Raw genomic sequence first — 10,733 nt, 5'->3', positions numbered from 1 at the left:
CCTAAAGGCCAGAAGGCGTAGTCAATTAAGTATTGCTTCCCAGACCCTCTTCCCTCCTCCCTCCCAATTTAACTCAGGTCTGCCTTGAGTTTCAGGGGGTATAGCCAGATTTGTCCAGTTTCCTCCATGACAACAAACCTTTAAAACCACCGACTTCCTCGTGTCTTCGGGGCTCTGCCATGGAGGCCGCCAACTCAAGCAAGCTAGCTTTGATCCAGCCAAGTGAGTCCCAGTAACAAAGAGTCTCAATCCGCTGGGTGCTGTCGAGGCTTCTCTCTCTCTCTCTCTCTCTCTCTCTCTCTCTCTCTCTCTCTCTCTCTCTCTCTCTCTCTCTCTCTCTCTCTCTCTCTCTCTCTCTCTCTCTCTCTTCCGTGTGGTTGCTAGCTCCCTCTCTCTCTCTCTCATTCCTCTCAGCTTCTGACTGGTCCAGCCCATACGCCCCCAGTCTCTGTTCTTCCACAGCTCTCAATGGTGTCCGGGGCCCAAAGATGGAGACCACTGGCCTCAGGGTCAGCCATCAACCCGGAGACACTCTCTCAGAAGCCCTGCCCCCATGGGACCTCAGACTGAGGTCTCCCCATGCCCGGGTGGAGCCCCACAGTGTCTGCCCAGTGTCACACGAAGTGAACTCAGTCAAATTCCTGAGCTTTTGCTCCCCAGATCCGTGGGAAACACAACTCCACCCAACAAGATTCATGCCCCCACTTACGAGCTAACATCCCCACAGAAGGTGTCCATTAACACATTAATGATGGCAAGTTACAAAACTTGTAAAAAAAAGTGTGGGTTATTTTAAGGGACATCTCATGAGAGAAGTTCGTAGGGTTAGTTAGCTCAGTGGTTTATTACGCTGATGTTGGCTAATGTTTTCTTTCAACTCTGGTATGCTCATCCTATTGTTTAAGGTTCAGGTTTGTCCCCACTCATGGTTAAGATGGCAGCAATAGTTCCAGCCATCATGTCTTAATTCAACTAAAGGTAGAGATGATGCAACTAAATGTAGGGCAGGAGAGATAGCTCACTTGTTAAAGTGCTTGACCTCCTCCACTTCAGTTCCGTGGGCAATTCGACACATATTTCCAGTCTGAATGTTGGGAGGCAGCCTAGCCTCCATGGAAAGTTTTGTCTTGAAAGAAAGGTTAGGATGATACTTGAGGTTGACCTTTGCCCTCTATCTGGATTCTCACTTAAACACACATATGCACCCATTCCCACACATGGTAGGAGTCGTGAGAATTTGGGAAGTAAGTTGGGATGGACTCTGGTACAAGGAACCAGCTCAGTAGACATTAGCTTTAATTGAATTTTTAAGTAGTATGCAATGCTAACTCATTCCAGAGAACTGCTTGTATTTGTTTGCTAGAGGTGCTGTAAGAAAATCTTTAGATATTGAGGAATTAAAACAATAAATGTATTGTCTCACAACTCTGGAGGCTACAGATCTGAAGTCTAGGTGACAGATGGCAGGGTTGGTTTCTGTGGGTTGTGAAGACTCTTCCAATGGATCTTTGGGCATCTCCTTGATATATTTCTTCACTGTATCTCTCCTCCTCTTCCTCCTCCCCTTCCTCTTCATCTCCCCCCCCTCACACGCACACACACACATACACCTTCACTAGTATTCGATTCATAACCATGACCATAAAGTTGGATTGTGACCCAGTCCTTTATGATCTCATGAAAAGGTGACAAACACAATCACTATATTTCCAAATATGGTCACCCTAAGGGTCTCCTGGTCAAGATGTTAATTTATGAACTTTGAGAGGTGGTTAGAACTTTAACAACAGAATTTAGTCATGGCTCTGTCCACCACTGATCAGGTGTCTTCACTGACAAATCTCTCCAGAGTGTGAAAGTAAGGAAGGAAATGAAAATCTTGGGCTTCATGTTCTGTGCAGTAGCTTTTAGATGTCCGTCCCCTGCATGTAGTAAATTTCTTTCTTTACAATATATGGGGAGATTTACCAACCCCAATGGAGGTAAAAGCTATAGGAGTTACAAGAAGCCTAAGCAATCCACCTGCTTTCAATTGGAGGTTAATGTCACAGATAAAGTCAGAAAACAAAGAGCATGAAAAACATGAGAAAAACTTTGTGATGTTTACATATCACAAAGATTTTGTAGAAGAACTAGCAATCATAATGGACATGTTAGTGCCTGCATGTGGAAGTCAGAGAAAGACTCAGGGAGTTAGTTCTGTCCTTCTACAGGGTTTTGTAGGTAGAGTCTCTCTGTGCCTTTGTGGCTCTACTCCCTGAAGTCCTTCTAAAGCGAATGAATTTCTCCAGATTTTGCTTTTGTTGGCCCTCCCCCACCATTCACTTTCTTGTTCCTTTTAGCAAGAGGAAAATGAAAACCTTGTTGTATTCATTTACATTTTGTCCCACCATGGGGGAGAACAGCAGTGCCTGTAACCTGGGAATTAGATCTTGTCTTGAGCTTTTAGGCCAGTGATTATCAACCTGTGGGGCACGGACTCATTGAGTGTTGAGTGACCCTTTCCCAGGGGTCACCTATGACCAAGAGAAAGCACAGGGATTTACACTATGATTTATAACAGCATCACAATTACAGTTATGAAGTAGAAACAAAATTAATGTAGTGGTTGGGTGTCACCACAGCATGAGGAGCTGTGCTACTACTAAAGGGTAGTAGCACTAGGAATGCTGTGAACTAGATGTTGGGCCTTGGCTGTGTTTTATAGAGAGCACAGCAAAACGAAGCATGGTGTCGCTTATTAACTCACACTTTCTCATAAATGCAGAAGGGCTTCCTAGACTGTTCAGAATCAAGTGACTATTTTCAGCTGCCTGGAGAAACACCAAGACCATCCTAGACCATCATGGGGTGCTCTTTCACCTTTAGCCACAGTCATTCTGTCCTTGGCTCAGAGAGAAGCTGGATGCAAAGAAAACAATCCTGAGTTTCATCACTAGAAGGAGATGGAAACTGAGAGGGGCCAAAATAGGAACTGTCCTCTGCTACTGCTAATCAGCACACATGTTGGCTCCTTTCCTCATGCCAAGTCAAGTTTTCTCTTCTCAGCTCTTCTTTACCCCTGTCTTCCTCACCCACCAGACACCAGACCTCCTTCTGTTTGAGAGCCACAGCTTTTTAATTTTGTCAGTCTGAGCCATCCCACCCAAATCCTATGGCACTCGTGCAGGGTGGCACTTTTCTTGCACCTGACACCGACCCTGCCACTCATGGTGGCTCTGCTTATACCTTCAGTCACAGGTATAGGTACAACAGTTGATGTCTAGCTCTGCTTTCTGAAAGGCAAATGAGACGCATCTCCTTCCTTTTTAATGCTCACCATTAATATTTTTAAAAAAAGAAAATGGAGAAAGCTTTCAGCATCTCCGACAGTGTGTTCCGTGAGTTTCCTGGTGGGAGGTGATGAAGGCATTTTTTAACTGACTAAAAATGGTTAGCCACAACACCATGAAAATATCCCAGAATGTTTTAACATGAAGAGGAAAAAAATCCTCTGTGCCATGGAAATAGCAGTTGAGAGGGGATTCAGGGGCTGTTGGCAGCACTGAGTGGCTGATTTTATTTTCTCTAGACCTCTAGTGATTTCCACACTGATTTCCATCTACTTCAAAAAAATATCAAGCTTCCCAAAGTTCAGAGGGGAAAAAGTATGGGCCATTTGTTATTTTGGACACAGATGATCCCAGCCCAGGTAGAACATTAAAATGTTTCAAGAAGCACAGCCTTTGAACTATCCCTATAGTTCTCATCTGTCACCAACTTCCCAGATGTGAACCCTCTCCATCGAGAGCAGAACCCTTTTGTGGCTCTGTATGCTTCAGGGAGCCCTCCCTGGGTACCTTTTGAAGTGGTGGGATTTAGCCAGGGCTTGTTACTAATGCTTAACGATTACTTATGCCACACACAGACCTAAGCTTCAAACTATGGCAGACAACATCATTCTAAAATCATCCACCATTTTCAACTTTTCTGCCGCAAAGAATATAGATGCCCACTGCTTTGTTCTGTATTCCTGACTGGTAGGGCTGGAGTGAAGGGCGGGGATCAATACCATGCTTGTTATCATGCTTCGCATCCCTTAAGAGGGCAACTTCAGATCATATATCTGGAGGCCAAAGGTACACTGAAAGTAATTTGTATACCACAATGGAAGTGTGAGGGAGATTTCAGCATTATTAATTATTCCTTCAAATAGCACTGGGTGCACATGCAAACCAGACTGTTCCGGTTGTTAATGACTTGAGCTATTGTGTTGATTTGAATTTCAATAGTGAGCATTTCTGTTACTCTACACTTAGATGCCCCTGAAGTAGCCTGTTCCAGATCTTCTCCTCAAACATCTCCACACACTCTTAGGGTGGCCATTCTTCTTTCATTAACTTAAGATCCCTCCTACTTAAGGAGAGGCTCTTGGAGGAACCTGCAACCTTGACATGGAAACTGAGGATGTCAAGAGCTGAAAAGAGATAGCAGAGGAAGGAACGTGAATTTCAGCTCAACCTAGGGGAATGGAAAGGGGGAGAAAGCTCTTCTCTTCTAAACTCACAGGTCAGCATTTCCTTGGTGCTGGGACTGAACTACGATGGAATGGCACAGAAGAGCCAAGCACACATGCATGTCCAGACACCTGCACATTCTCTTGGTTTTCTCCATCCCTCATGGTTAGTTTGTCAGGGAGATCTTGTTTCAAATGCACAGGAACTTGATTTATAGAGAACTACCTAACTCTGTATTTCTGTTACATTCGTTGGCTGAGACAGGCTTTTGAAACTCAAACGTAGATCTTTGCTGCCTCCGAAATCCATGTACAACCAACCAGTTCCATTTCACCTGATCTTGGTTTCATTTGATTTTTTTCCAGAATTGTTTGAGAACAGAAATATGCTCCTGTTTGGTTCGGCTTTTTACTTTGGTTTGCCCAGACAACTAACGGAAGGGTTTCTGGGTTTTGCTTTGAGGTGTTACGTGCCTTTCCCCTCTGGCTACCTCCTGTGAGAACCCAAATAAGCCTCTTCTGGAGCACATTAGAGCCGTTAGGGACTGTGCCTTTGTGAGTCAGTTTGAAGTGATGCTGGACATCTGTTCCTTCCATCTAATGGTGAGGCTAATTGCTTTACACTGTGGCTAAGTAGCCATTATACTACATTCTTGGGCTCTGATGCTTATCTTTGATGACTCTAATCACTCCTCAAATATCAGATTTCCTAAATCACTTAATTCCCCATCAAAGAGAGGGGAGAAGCAGATATTATCTCTTCTCATTTAGGATAAAGAGCCAACAAGACACATGAGTATAATGATTTATGTGGTTTAGTGGATGGACCACATCTGCAGACATTGAGCTGGTTTGTTTTATCGTCTCCTCAAGTATTTCATGCAAATGATCATTGATATCATGCTTGGGTACCTAAATTCTACCCTTGATTTTGTGATTCCCTTGCAGTATGACTCTTGGAGGTGAAGGCATCCCTCTATCTCTTAGAGCGTCTTTTTCTTATCTACCAAACAAATGGATTGGTCCAGATATGCCAGAGCTATTCCTCAAGATTTTCTAGCATCTGGACTTAATGACGACCTTTCTGAAGACCATGGGGGACGAGGATGAGACAGTGACATTTTATTTTCCAAAGTTCTGAATAAAGTGGATTGGCTGAAGAAGTAACTTGTATCTATTTACAGAATCTTCATCTTTTATGTGACATAATAAATTGGTACCTACTTTTATTTCAGTCTTACTGGACAGTCGTGGGTTTTTGTTGTTGTTGTTTGTTTGTTTTTTTAAATGTGTCTCTATGTTGTGTGTGGCTGGCCAGAGAGGCACAGAAAGTACATTGGGTTCTCTGGAGCTGGAGTCATAGATAGTTGTGTGCTGCCTAACACAGATGTTTCGAAACAACTCTGTCTTCTGGAAGAGCAGCAGGAGTTCTTAACTGTTACCTACTTCTCTAGCTCCAATAGTTCTGATCTTGTGACAATTTCTTAATGTTGGCACAATGGTGAATGTAATCTGTGCCAATTATTTTCTGTGGAGAAATACAGTTTATTACTTTTTTTTTTAAAGTAGTGGTTAAGGGCTGAAGAAATGGTTCAGTGATGAAATGTATTTGATGCTCTTCCAGAGGACCTTGGCTAACCAGCAACCACACAGCCATGCATAACCCTCTACAACTCCAGTTCCAGAGGATCCAATAGTCTCTTTTCTGTGGGCACTAGGCACACATATGAGACACAGAGACATACATGCAGTGAAAATACCCATATACATTAAATAAAAATAGATAAATCTTTTTTTAAAAGTTAGTGGTTAAAACAAACAAGCAAAAAACCCTTCCAAAAAGTCCAATTAAACACTGCCTTTCTAGCTCCTGAGTTTCTTCAAGCTTCTCCAGTATGAATATATCATTGCTGTGAGATATAACTGGTATCAGTTTGCTATCAGAGGTGAACACTGGAACTGTTCACTGAGGTATCCACATAGCACAGTGGATCATGGAAGCTTATATTCCATGTGCTGTTTAGTTCCACCTCTCCTGAGTAGCCTTTTAAGTATCTATATGAGGTTTCACTCCTCTTGTTCTTCGGATGTTTCAAGGGATTCCTCTTGGGTTTGTGATAAATCCCCAACCCTATAAGTTTGTTGAGGAAACCCTGTACTTATTCATGTATATACCCGAGAAGAAAAGCAGGTATGTAGTAAGTAGCAGGTACTGATGAGCTCTAGAGCTTCCTTTCCCCTCTGGCTAGTCTCCTTCCCCTCCAGTCTCTCTTCTTTGTATTTTGATGTAATGCACATATTTGCAGAGAGGGAGTAGAGGAAGATGGAGATAAAAAGAGATTCATATATCTGCATAAAATCTAAGATTCAGAAATGAAAGACATTACACAATATTTGTCTTTCTGAGTCTGGCTTATTTTGCTTAATGTGATGATCTCAAGTTGCATGCAATTCTGATCTTATTGAGTCCTTATTATTGCTCATTAAATTACCAATTGTTTTCCTTTTTGAGAGTTTAGAATTTCTAATTCTGTAATTATTTGTGTGAATATTAGTTTCTGGATGGTTTCTTGTGTTGGACTAGATTTTATGTTACAGAAGGCCAAGGCTGCTCCTGCTTCGTTTAAATGGTTCTTTCCATAGTTAGGAAAGCATCTGCATACAAGTTTTCAGTAAGCATTCATTAAAAAAAAAAACTATTTCAGAGAATAAATTGACAAAGTTCTAGAAGCAGGTTTCTGATGGTTAACTAAGCTGAGAGAGCATGCACTGTTTTCTAAATACCTACACTTTTACCCACAGACAAATGAGAAGTCTGTCCTTATAGCCTGTTACAATGATAAAAAATATCTCTTACACTCTAAGACACTGGAACTTTTGCTGGATCATATAGTCAGAGTTAATAATAATACACCTTGAGGTTACTTAAGACTTAAGATGCTATCCTACTATGAACTTAGCCTATTTGTTTAACCTGCCTTTAAGAGAATAATGTAATAAGCCAACTTTACTTGCCTTGGGTTTTTCTATGTAATCAACTTTTACAACTTAAGCTAATGCATAGCTCTAATCAGAAGTTAGGTACTCTTTTATGTCCATGACCCAAGAGTAATGCATGTGCTATGATAATCTTTTCCTAAAAACAGAAAATAGATGAAAAATAGACTTATAAATGAGTATCTATTGCTTGACCTATGGGTTTCTGTTCAGGAAATTACCTCTTGTGCCAATGTGTTCAAGGATAATCCCTCACTTTCTCTTGTATTAGACGTTGTGTATCCAGTTTTATGTTGAGTCATTGACCAATTGGACTTGAGAATATTGGAAGATGATAAATATAGAGCAACCAGCTTTCCTCTACATGCAAATATCCAGTTGGACAGACACCAATTGATGAAGATGCTTTCTTTTTTCCAATGTCGCTTTGTCTTCAATGTTAAAAATCAAGTGTCAGTGGTTGATAGTTGTGTGGGTTGATTTCTGGATCTTGAGTGGTATTCCATTGATCAATCTGTTTTCCTTGCAATGCCATGAAGTATTTATTATACTGTGGCTATTTAGTACAACATGAGATCAGTGATGATGATGTTTTTAGAAGTTCTTTTATTGTAGAAGATTGTTTTTGCATTTTTTTTGTTTTGTTTTGTCATATGAAGTGGGGAATGGTTCCTTCTCAGTCTGTAAGAATTGTGTTGTAATCTAATTGGAATTACTGTTAGTTAGTACATTCATGTTGGTAAGATGGAATTTTGTACTACATTAGTCCTCTGGATGCAGGAGCATGAGAGACCCTTGCATCTTCTATTGGCTTTTTCCATTTATTTCTTCAGAAACTTGAAATTCTCTTCATACAGGTATTTTGCTTGGTCAGATAGAGTTACACCAATAAATTTCATATTATTTTTGCTCTTTTAAAAAAAATAAATGAGTATCTACCCTACATACTAAAAGGATATGAATATTGTTTGAAATTTGTAATACTTCTTGTTATTTGCGTAAGTTGGTAATTTGGGCCAGTTGGTGTTAGTGATGTAAACACTTGTAAAACTGTTAAAGATTTCTGTAAAGTAGCCCTCATTTCTTCCTATGTGATGCTTTCGGTGTTGTTCAGTGGAAGAGAGAGCAACACAACAGACTTACAGACACAAAGTGACAGAGACAGACATAGGACAGGGACAAATTCACAAGACAGTCACAGATTAAGATTCATACAGCACAGAGAGATGTAGACACAGAGAGAGTGAAGCAGAGGTTTCAAATCTGGGCTTACTCGGTTAAAAAACATCAAGAGGATATGCTTTAACTTTTTTCTTAATATGACAACCATGCATGGCCAGTGACTCTGAGTTCATTATGGATGCATTCAAACAGACAGGAAAAATGAACAGTAATGAACACAGACAATCATGGCTGCCCAAGATGCAGCAAATAAGCAATGGCTATGGGTGTATCCCCCAAGTCACCTATGCTGCTCCCTCTAAGGCCCGGGAAATCATGTGGAAGAGAGGGGATCGGAGATATGTAAGAGCCAGAAGACTGGGTCAAGGGCTAGGAACACTATTATATCATTGAATAGCGAAAAGAAAATTGAAGTTTTAGGTGCTTACTTATCCTGAATATGTCATGTCAGTTTTTACAAGGGAATATAACACCAGGTATTTACTAAACCTAAATATTTCATCCATGTCAATTTTTAAAAAAGGGTAAACACTGAAAAGCAAACCACCAGCCACCATCCCCAGGGAGCAAGCTCTGCTGTACTGCTCACATGCATGTTCTTGTTGAGATCACCTGAGACTACATAAGCACACATTCAACATATTCTCAACAAGTATTTTTTTTTTTTTTTTTGGTGAACATGACAATGATTGGACCTATTATTGTAAATCTGTGGTAAAAACTAGAAGGGGCTACAAGATGGAAGCTTCTTGCTCTGTTCATAAAAACTGTATAAATTAAGCCTTTCCCAGCTGACAGCAAAAATAATTTAGGCAGCTATTGATTCTTTTTGTCTTTGTTTATAGCTCTGGATCAGAAAATTAATATGAATGCGGACTGTCACCCAACGCCTATAAAGAAATGAGAGTTCTTTAATGAGATAACAGAAAAGTTATTATTTTCTTGAAAGATGTAATTCCATTCTTAAGACTGCTGTAGCAATGGCAGCTGCATGGTGAAACAGGAATTTTTCAGGTTCTTAAGTAAGGAGCTACATGCCTAAGCTGGAGTTGGATGAGGAATCCCCTTAAGGTGCTCCTGACAGAAGCCATCCAGACAAGTAGACTTCATCCATGAAAGTTGGCTGCACCCAACAATAGAATGAAGATGGCAGGCAGTTTTGGGTGCCTCTGCTTCTCTATTCTGAGACACAGGGCAGTCACAGCTGGTTACATGTTTCTTGGTCTGTTTTGTGCTGCACATAACTGCTAGTATTTGTTCCCTATGGTCACTAAGTACCACTGATGGTAGTTTAAAACAGAAGATACGTATTCTCTGGGTTTGGGAGATAATCTTAAAGTTTGGATCTGAAGTGTGCCCCTAAAAGACCCATTTTGGAAATTTGGTCCCAGCTGGTATATCAAATCACTGATTTGTGACAGTATCATGAGATATTTATTTAACCACAGATGGATTCATTATTGAATGGTGTTATTGATATGTGTCATAATTATCTGTAGGTATCAATGTGATACAACTCAGAATCACTTGGTAAGAAGAAACCCAAAATGAAGGACTGTCTAGATATGGTTGGGCTGTGGCCATGCCCATAAGGTATTTTGTTCATTACTAATTGATGTAGGAGAGTCCAGCCCACTGTGATCAGGGCCATACCTAGGTAGATGGGTCTGGACTGTATAAGAAATATGTTTGAGCAAGCCAGTAAGCACTGTTTCCCCCCCTGTTTCTGCTTGGCTTTATTTGATGATAGATTCTAACTATAAGGCAAATAAACCCTTTTCTCCCCTAAGTTGCTTTTGGTGATAGTGTTTTGTGATAACAGGAGAAAAGCAAAGTAGGACAGGAAGTTCTAGAAACATAACCATGAGGGGCCTAGTTAGAGGAAGTAAGCACCTGAGGGAATATCTGGGGGTTCTCTCTGTCTGTCTGTCTGTCTGTCTATCCATCTACCCATCTACCATCTATATACTTACTATCTACCTATCATCTATCTACCTATTTATCCCCATCTACTATCTATCTATCTATCTATCTATCTATCTATCTATCTATCTATCTA

This window comes from Grammomys surdaster, unplaced genomic scaffold (assembly GCF_004785775.1).
Source record: "Grammomys surdaster isolate TR1022 unplaced genomic scaffold, NIH_TR_1.0 146, whole genome shotgun sequence".
Classification (NCBI taxonomy): domain Eukaryota; kingdom Metazoa; phylum Chordata; class Mammalia; order Rodentia; family Muridae; genus Grammomys; species Grammomys surdaster.
The sequence above is the reverse complement of the archived record's forward strand: the minus strand, read 5'-3'. Positions refer to the sequence as shown.